The sequence below is a fragment of the Sus scrofa genome, chromosome 13, assembly GCF_000003025.6.
Source record: "Sus scrofa isolate TJ Tabasco breed Duroc chromosome 13, Sscrofa11.1, whole genome shotgun sequence".
Classification (NCBI taxonomy): domain Eukaryota; kingdom Metazoa; phylum Chordata; class Mammalia; order Artiodactyla; family Suidae; genus Sus; species Sus scrofa.
The window spans coordinates 192,212,933-192,223,150 of NC_010455.5; the positions used below are offsets into that span (position 1 = coordinate 192,212,933).

At 38.5% G+C, this 10,218-nt stretch overlaps 1 pseudogene; it reads right to left on the reverse strand.

Moving 5' to 3' along the window:
- On the reverse strand, positions 746-2,540 carry LOC100738119 (annotated as a pseudogene).

Genomic DNA, 10,218 nt, shown 5'->3' on the forward strand with positions numbered 1-10,218 from the left:
AAGGTTTCAAAAGTTCAAACAGCCTTCTGGTTCCATTATCACAGCCTCGCCTTCAAAGTGTTGATTCGACTCCACGAAATAAAGAGTAGCAGATAGAAATGGGACACCTACCAACAAAGACGAGCCGGTGCAGCGTGATGACGAATTCTGGAATGAGAAAGAATGTCGACAGAAGCATTCCTATGGCAGAATATTTACAGCAGTACTTTCAATGAAGTGCTTCTTCCATAAACATTTGAAATGAGATGAACTGCAGAGATTAAATGAAGGTTTCATATCGTACTTTTGTATATAAAGGGAGACAAGTGTTAAAAACAAAAATGAAAGAACCAAACACTGTGACACCATGATCTCCAAAAAGGAGATTTTCCTAAGAGAAAAATCCATGTGGTTGGGTTCAAATTAAAACAAGGGGAAAAGAATGTAGTTCTAATCAATGGTTTCCATTTTGAACAGGCAAAGAATTCACTTGACAAGCCCAGGAATAATATATTACAGGAGAAAACTTTTGATATCAATTGTAGTGTGTTGGTTTACCAATCAGGCCAACAGCAGTGCACTTTCAAATTCACAATATTTCAATCCTTTATGTAACAAAACTTATGAAATTCCTTTAGATTTTCCTTTTCTAAAGAAAAATGTCAAAAATACTGTTGAATATACTCCACACCAAACAAACCAATTTTGAAAATTCCTAGTACATATGTATTTTACAATATGCTTACCATGAGTTAGAAAAATTTGAATTCTCACCAGTCTACACCACCAACCATAAGCCAATGTCTACATTCCCCAGCCAGAAGATTTAGAATCCATGCTTGAGCCAAAGCTTCCATTAAAACCACTGCCTGACCCTGCTTTGATGCTGATCCCCAACCAGTTTCTGCACCTGAATTGAACCACTGAGTTATTTCCAGAACCAAGGACCTGATTTGGCTCTCTCTGCATGTTACCTTGGCTTTGGTTATTACCCATGGGCCTGACTGGTTCTGCTGACTGGCTAGCATGCCCATCATACCCCAGCTACTCTGCAGAGCTACCTGAACGGCAGCCATCTTCGCTGGATTGATGCTAAAAACACCAAAGTTCATCCCTCCACCCATGTTACTACCTTGATTGGTTCCCAAACCAGTTCCATCCCCGCTACTGTTACCAAATCTAACCTGATTCCCAAGCCATCTGGATTACCACCAAATCTCCCACTTCTTTCTGTCTACCACTGTTGTGTTTAGGTTTAGCATTGGAAATAGGTATCCTGTTTCCTTTAATGTTCAAGTCCTCTCCACAAAGAGACAGGGCAAGCTATAAGAAATATAGGACATAAATAAAGGAGATTAAGCCATTGATTCATACATCAAAATAGTGATAAAACTTAAATTTCAAGCCATATCTACAAGCCTCTATCTAAAGAAAAATAAGCAATGAACACTTATTTCACTTACACCCATAAAATAGCCTCTCACTTTAGTAACAGCAACAGGGATTTTTTAGTTCATTTTCAAAGGATGTGTAACACTTCCACGTAAATGTTGCATACTAAAAAAATAACCTAAGGGGTTTATCACAAATATCTATGCCCTGACACCCCACAGCTTACAAGGTCAGAGAACTTAGCTAATATGGATGGCAATTAGCTAGAAGGGCAAAGTTCAACAGAAATTACCTAGTTAGCTAGGATAAAATTATGAAGAGAAAAATATACGTGATCATCTGCAAATATAACAAAGGCAAAAGCCCTGAATGGTTTGGGAATGAAGATACCTGCCACTTCTCTGTACTGGCAAAAGAACTGCTGTGACTCATCAGCAGTCATGTCTTCTGTACAATGCCCAACAAATACCCTTCTGCTTCTCAAAGGCTCATCTGGGCTTTGCTTAGAATTTGGAAGTTTATACAGTCACACCCTTGTCCATCTATCATATGTCGCTGTGACATTACTTTGACCTGGGTTTCATATTCCATAAAATGAAAAAAGCCAAATCCTTTTGAATGACTAGTTTTAATATCTTTAATGACCTGAACCATAAGAACCTCTCCAAAGGTACTAAAATATTCTTTTAGACCCTGTTCAGTTGTTTTCCACGGGAGACCCAACACTATTAAATCAGACGTTTTCTGGACTGCTCTTTTCACTTTCACTACTGATGAGGCATCAGTCTCATCCATTTTTCTTTTGTTATCTTTGGGATAGTTGACAACATATACCAGATTCCCCCAGTCAGCATCAGGGCATGCAGATTTTCTTCTGCCAGCAGACACCTCTCATACATTAGGACACTGGATTCCTGCAGCGCAGCCCACATGCCTCCTGAAACTGGGCTGTAACTGTGGACAGCAGCACTGTCCCATCATCTTCTGATGGTGTTTCAATGGGCTCATCATTCTCATCTTTGGTTACCCGAATATATTCGGACATCTTTTCTTGTTTTTCTGCTAGACCACTGCTAGGAAGACCGACAGGGAAACCGAAAAAGCAAGGAATCCAAGAGCAGCCCAGCTACCACTTTGCTCCCACTAATTTTTTCTTTTGGATTTGCTTGTTTTTTCTTTTTCTTTTTTTTTTTTTTTTTTTCTCTTTAGGGCCACACCCACAGCATATGGAGGTTCCCAGGCTAGAGGTCTAATTACAGCTGTTGCTGCTGGCCTACGCCAGAGCCACAGGAACGCCAGATCTGAGCCATATCTGCAACCTATACCACAGCTCACGGCAACGTCAAATCCTTAACCCACTGAGCGAGGCCAGGGATCGAACCCACCACCTTATGGTTCCTAGTCGAATTCATTTCCACTGTGCCAAGATGGGAACTCCCAATTTCATTTCTTATAACTTTTTTTTTTTTTGGTTATTTTGGTTTTCTCTTTCTAATTTCTTAAATGAAGTTATTATTCCATCTATTTGGTTTTCTCCTTTAATAAAGATGACATTAAAATCCAAAACATCTTCCTGAGTACAGTTTTATGATAGCTTTGAGGTTTAGATATGAAGTATTCTCCTCTTAACTGTTGTCAACATAGTTTGTAATTTCAGTTAATATTTTAAGTGATCCAAGATTATCTAGAAGTGTTCTTATTAATTTCCAAAAAGACTGAAAGTTTTAGCCAACTTTTTATTATTTTTCTTCAATTTTATTGAACTTGAGCAGAGATGTTAAATTACAAAATTTCTGCTTTAAAATTACTGCAGTGGAAGCTCCTGTCATGGCTCACCAGAAATAAATCTGACTAATAACCATGAGGACGAAGGTTCAATCCCTGGCCTTACTCAGTGGGTTAATGATCCAGCATTGCCCTTAGCTGCAGTGTAGGTCGCAGATGTGGCTCAGATCTGCAATTGCTGTGGCTGCGGTGTAGGCTGGCAGCTGCAGCTCTGATTCAACTCCTAGGCTGGGAACCTCCATGTGCTGTGGGTGCAGCCCTCAAAAGAAAAGAAAGAAAGGAAGAAAGAAAGAAAGAAAGAAAGAAAGAAAGAAAGAAAGAAAGAAAGAAAGAAAGAAAGAAAGAAAGAAAGAAAGAAAGAAAGAAAATCACTGAAGTTTTCTGAGACCAGGTATAATACAAGAACAAGATCTATTTTGTAAATTTTCTGTAAACATGCAAAAAATATTTATTATCCCTTAAAAAGATATAAGGTTTAATTTATCTCTATTAAAGTTTTTTCATTGTATCATTCTTTCCTGAATGTTGTTTCATTGTTTTTAACTAGAATTATGTAATTATGGAAGACAGAAAAATTCTTTTTTTCAAATTTGGCCTTAATTACTAAAATATTTTGCTTTATGTAGTTAGGTGCTATGTTGTTTGGTGCAAACAGACTTATAAATATAATATATTCTTTATAAACTGTTCCTCTTATTATTATGTACTGTACCTCTTCCGTACATTTAACTTTAACTTTGACCTTGTCTGTTATTAATATCACCATTTGTTGCATAAAATAAATTGCACCTGTGTCAGAAAATGGATGTTCTGAGTCTCATAAAGAATGGCCAAAAACTCTCTCCTTTGGGGAAAAGGATTCTATGAGCTACTGTCCATATAAGCCTTTATACTGTTTAACTAGACTGTATTCATGTCACAAAGCTATGTATGTTCTAGGAAAAGTGTTCTAAAATGGTCAGATGCTCACTAAAAACTATCCAGATTGCATCAGATATTGTGGTTGGTTTTGACTTTTAGATAGCAACAGACTCTTGTTTTACAGGTCATGCTGACCCACTTCAGCCTGTAATCCCACTATTAAGATCGTCTATCCTTATTCTTATCTTCAGGCAACTGGACACAAAACAGCTGCAAAATTCGGCTACACACTCCTTTCTTTTTTTTGAATTTGTCTCATTTCTCTTAGTTCCATCTTCAATTTTAGCCATTAATACTGCCTAAATGAAGACAAAAGACAAAAAAAAAAAAAAAAAAAAAAAAACTCCAACCAATAGGAGTTCCCATCTTGGTGCAGCGGAAACAAATCCAACTAGGAACCATGATTTGTAGGTTCGACCCCTGGCCTTGCTCAGTGGGTGAAGGATCTGGAATTGCTGCGAGCTGTCATGTAGGTCACAGACACGGCTGGGATCTGGCACTGCTGTGGCTGTGGTGTAGGCCAGCAGCAACAGCTCTGATTAGACCCCTAGCCTGGGAACCTCCATATGCTGCAGGTGTGGCCCTAAAAAGACAAAAAAAAAAAAAAAAAAAATTTTAAAAATCACTGCCTAAATGAGGTTTTCTTTTCTTGTAAATAGCATATAACTACGTGCTAGTTTTATCTGTCAACTATGTCCCTAACTTCTTTCCGCCACAAGAAGGCTCTATCTCACCTCTACTTCTTTCTCAATCCAGATAAGATGAAGCCCACAGAATATCTCCATTCCACTTACCCCTCTCCTCCTCCACTCTCTGCTTCCAATGAGAAACTTGGAGTGTTCATACTTTCCATTATTTTCCAAAATCACCAATTCCTGGGTCTTTCTGAGTTAGTGCAGTACATACTAGAAATTTCAAACTAAAAAATTTCTGTACAGCAAAGGAAACAATCCCAAAGTGAAAAGGCAATATCTAAAATGTCTAAAGAACTCAAACAACACAATAGAGAAAAAAAAAAAAAAACCTCCAAATATCCAATTTAGAAATGGGCAAAAGGGAGTTCCCATTGTGGCTCAGCTGGTTAAGAACCTCACTAGTATCCATGAGGATGAAGGTTTGGTCTCTGGCCTAGTTCAGTAGGTAAAGGATCCAGCTTTGTTGCAAGCTGTGGCATAGCCCACGGCTGTGGTGTAGGCTGGCAGCTGCAGCTCCAATTTGACCCCTAGCTTGGGAATTTCCATGTGCCTCCAGAAGAGCCATAAAAAGGGGAAAAAAATGAAATTTCATTTTATTTTATAACATCCTCCATGTTCACCATGGTTTTACATCTTTTTTTTTTTTAAGGTGGAATAATATCCCATTGTGTGTATATACATTTCCTTTTTTTTTTTTTTTGTCTTTTTAGGGACACACCATAGCATATGGAAGTTCCCAGGCTAGGGGTCAAATCAGAGCTGCAGCTGCCAGCCTACACCACAGCCACAGCAATGCTAGTTCCAAGCCTCATCTGGGACCAACACCGAAGCTGACAGCAACTCCAAAGCCTCAACCATTGACCAGGACTAGGGATCAAACCTGAGTCCTCAGGGATATTAGTTGGGTTCATCTCTGCTGAACCACAACAGGTACTCCTAAATTTAATTTTTTTTTAAGAAAAAAAGGGCAAAGAACTTGAGAAAACAGTTCTCTAAAAAAGACATAGAAATGGTCAATGGGTATATGAAAACGTAGTCAATATCACTAATCTTCAGAGAAATTCAAATCAAAACCACAATGAGATATCACCTCCTACCCGTTAGGATGGCTGTTATCAATAAAACAAATGACGAAGTTCCCATTGCAGCTCAGCAGTAAGGATCCCAACTAGTATCCATGAAGGTGTGCGTTCTGTCCCTGGCCTCGCTCAGCAGGTCAGGGATCCAGCACTCCTGAGCTGTGGTGTAGGTCACAGACACCAATTGGATCCCACATTGCTGTGGTTGTGGCTCTGATTTGACCTCTAGCCTCGGAACTTCCATATGCCACAGGTGTGGCCCTGAAAAGCAAAAAAAATAAAAAAGTAAAACAAATAAAAAAATGATAAGTATTGGTGAGGATATGGAGAAAAGGAAATATTTATATGCTGTTGGTGGAATTTAAACTGATGTAGCGGCTATGGAAAATAGTGTGGTGGTTCCTCAAAAAGTTCAAAATAGGATTACATTTGATCCAGCAATCTCATGTCTGGGCGTATATCCAAACGCATTGAAATCAGGATCTTAATGAGATATCTGCATTATTCCATGCTCATTGCAGCATTATTCACAATCTTCACAAACAACATATATGCCCATCAACAGACGAACAGATAAAGAAATGTATGGAGTTCCTGTTGTGGCTCAGCAAAAATGAATCTGACTAGCATCCGTGAGGACGCAGGTTGGATCCCTGGCCTTGCTCAGTGGGTTAAGGAACTGGCGTTCCGTGAGCTGTGGTGTAGGTCGCAGACATGATTTGGATCTGGCGTTGCTGTGGCTGTGATGTAGCTTGCAGACACAGCTCGGATCTGACATTACTGCAGCTATGGTGTAGGCTGGCAGCTGTGCTCCGATTAGACCCTAGCCTAGGAACATCCATATGCTGCGGGAGCGGCCCTAAAAAACATACAAAAACAAAAAACAACAAAAAAAGGAAATGTATGTACACACAATGGAATATTATTCGACCTAAAAAAAAAAAAAAAAAAAAAAGGAGTTCCCATCGTGGTGCAGTGGAAAAGAATCCAACTAGAAACCATGAGATTGTGGGTTCTATCCCTGACCTCGTTCAGTAGGTTAAGGATCTGGCGTTGCTGTGAGCTGTGGTGTAGGTTGCAGACCTGGCTCAGATCTGGTGTTGCTATGGCTCTGGTATGGGCCGGCAGCAACAGCTCCAATTAGACCCCTGGCCTGGGAACCTCCATATGCCACGAGTGCGGGCCTAAAAAAGCAAAAAAATAAAAATAAAAATAAAAAAAGGATGTAAAACCATGGTGAACGTAGAGGATGTTATGCAAAGTGAAATAAGCCATATGCAGAACAAATATGACATGATCCCACCTATGTGGGGAATCTCAAATAGTCAAATTCAGAAAAGCTGAGTGAAGAGGTGGCTACTACGTGCTGGGGGAGGGGAAAATAAGAAGGCTTTGATCAAAGAGGACAAAGTTTTAGCTACAAAAGATAAGATCTTCTGTACACCACTGTGCCTATGGTTACAATACTATATTGTATACCCGAAGCTTTATTAAGAAGTTAAATCTTTTTTAAGCATTCTTATCCAAAAATAGGAAACTTTCGAAGGTGATAGGTATGTTTATGGTATTCATTACGATGTTGGTTTCACAAGTGTGTTACCTCCAAACTCACCAAGTTTTATACATTCAATATGTATATGCAATAAAGTGATCTAAAAACAAAGAAAAAAATTCTTTAAAGCATATTCCTATTTCAAAGACCTTGCATAGTACCTATGGATCACATGTTGAGGTGTTATAGTCTTATTCAGATAGATGTATGGACCAAGACAGGAAGGAGAGAAAGAAAAAAGAAAGAGAGAAAGAAAGTGAGAAAGAAGGAAAGAAAGAAAGAAGGAGAGGAAGGGAGGAAGGAAGGAAGGAAGGAAGTTCGAGAAAGGAAGGAAAGGAGAGGGAGGAAGGGCATATAAACTGCTCCCCACCTCACTTATTCTCTCCATCTTAAGATTTCTGTCGTGGTTCATTTGTGGTTCGGTTAGAGTGTTTTCACAAGGCCTTATTTAAGGGGTGCATGGTTGATAGACTCCCTGCAATTCTCATTTATGCTCCCACATCTTTATTTCACTCTGACAGGCCAATGTTACCTTATTTAAGAATACTTTCTTTTGCAACTCTCTGATGCTATCTCACAATCTAACAGTTTTTAGTAAATTAATTTTCAAAATTCATAAAGGATATTATCGTCCAGTGCTTCACGGATATTTGCTTTGGCTGATGGTTTGTTCCTCCACCTAGAACGTATAATAGTCTCTTCATTATTAAAGTTCAAGGCCTTAGCATATGCATCTCTATCTTTATCAGTGTTTGTGTCCTTTCTTATCAGTAAAGACCGTAATTTGGGCAGCACTTGCAATCTACAGTCTCAGGTCTTTATTTACTTCAGATAAATGCTTCACAGCATTTGTTTAATTATGCTTCTCTTCCATCTGTCCTTTTTCCCTTTAAAGAGCTGATTATTTTCATGATAGTGATCCTCAGACTCTATGTCCAAGTTGTCTCCATTTTCCATTAGGATTTCCATTGTGCTCTGATCATCAGCTGATCAATTCAAGCATCGACAACAACCGTCCTTATTTTCATCTATTCAGTTGTTTATTTCAGAAATTATGTCACATCCAAAGAAGCCTTTTATCTGCTGCCCTTAAGCCCAGTTCCTTTTTTTAATCTGAGTTTTTTTCATTTTTTAAAGTTTTATTGAAGTATATTGATTTACAAGGTGTGGTCCTTTCTGCTGCACAACAAAGTGATTCAGTTATATATGTACATATATCCATTCTCTTTCAGATTCTTTTCCCACATAGATCATCCCAAATTATTGGGTAGATTTCTCTGTGGTATACAGCAGGTCCCCACTGGCCAATCGTTCTGTACATCTCAGTGAAGCACAGTTCTTTTTTTAAATTAAATCATTCTTGGCTCTTTCAACAACATTCTTCCACTGAATTTGTGCTCTAGGTTTCCTGCCTGATATTTTTTTTTTCCTCTCTCAGCTATGAGACCCTTAGATTTATGGTTCTTTACCTTTAAGAGCTCACTGAGACCCCAGTCGTGGTGTGAGAATTCTGAATGGCCGGATTTTCACAGGTGTTGAAAGAAGAAGCATCCTCAGATTTCCTAGGCTCTTAATCCTCAGAGTTTCTCCGTAGAGAGAAAAGGACCCAAATTCATGTCACCATGTCCCCAAAAGCCCTACTGCTATCCATCCTTTTCCTCAATCTTTGTTTGTTTTAATTTATTAATAAATAAACTCTTTGAGCTTTATCTTTGAAACGAGGCATACTGAGGTTCCTTCCACTATATTCTCTTGTATTCCAGGCTTTATGTAAATAAGTGGTTCTTAACTTCTGGAAGAGAACAGCCATTGGTGAGAAACTGAACAAAGCCAGACACTCTCTCTAGAAGAGAATGCCCACTTCTACACTGACAGTCCCAAATCTATGGAAGTCCATGAACTTCAGGTTAAGAGACCTCCAAAGTTAAGAGAAGTTTCATAAAGGCACTTACCCCTCTTCTGAGGACTCTACCCTCTTGAGTTCATCATCTCCCAAAGGCCTCATCTCCTGATGCCTTCAACGTGCCGAGTCAGAATTTCAATATGTGAACCTTGAAAACTCAACACTTATTCATCAGTCAATGAGTTATTACTTGAATTTGTGATTCAGTTCATGGTCAGTTGACACCATGGCATTCAGTATGAAGGGAGAAAATAAAAAATACAAAAAGAATGTGTGTGTGTGTGTATATGTATGTATGTATATATGTATATGTATATATAAAATGTGTGACTGGGTCACTTTGCTGTACAGTAGAAAATTGACAGAACACTCTAAACCAACTATAATAGAAAAAATAAAAATCATTTAAAAAAAAAAAAAGGAGTGAGCCTGACCTGTCAGTTACAATTATAAAGAGTCAAATCATTTTAATCTTACTAAATTACTTTTTTAAATTTTTTATTAAAGTAGAGTTGATTTACAATGTCATTCAATTTCTGTTTGTATGGCAAAGTAACCCCGTTATACATATATACATATTTTTTAAACTATCTTCCATCACGTTCTAACCAAAGAGACTGACATAGGTCCCAGTGTTGTATAGTATGACCCCACTGCTTATTCATTCCAAATTTAACAGTTTGCATCTATTAACCCAAATTCCCCATTCATCCCACTCCCTCCCCCTCGTCCTCCCCCTCCCCTGGCAACCACAAGTCTGCCTTCATGTTCATGACCTGTCTCTGTTTTACAGATAGGATCACTTGTGCCATATTTTAGATTCCACATATAAGTGATATATGATATCACTAAATTACTTTTTTAACCATAAAGATTAAGCTAGGCGAGCTCTAAGTTGTCCTTCAGTTATAA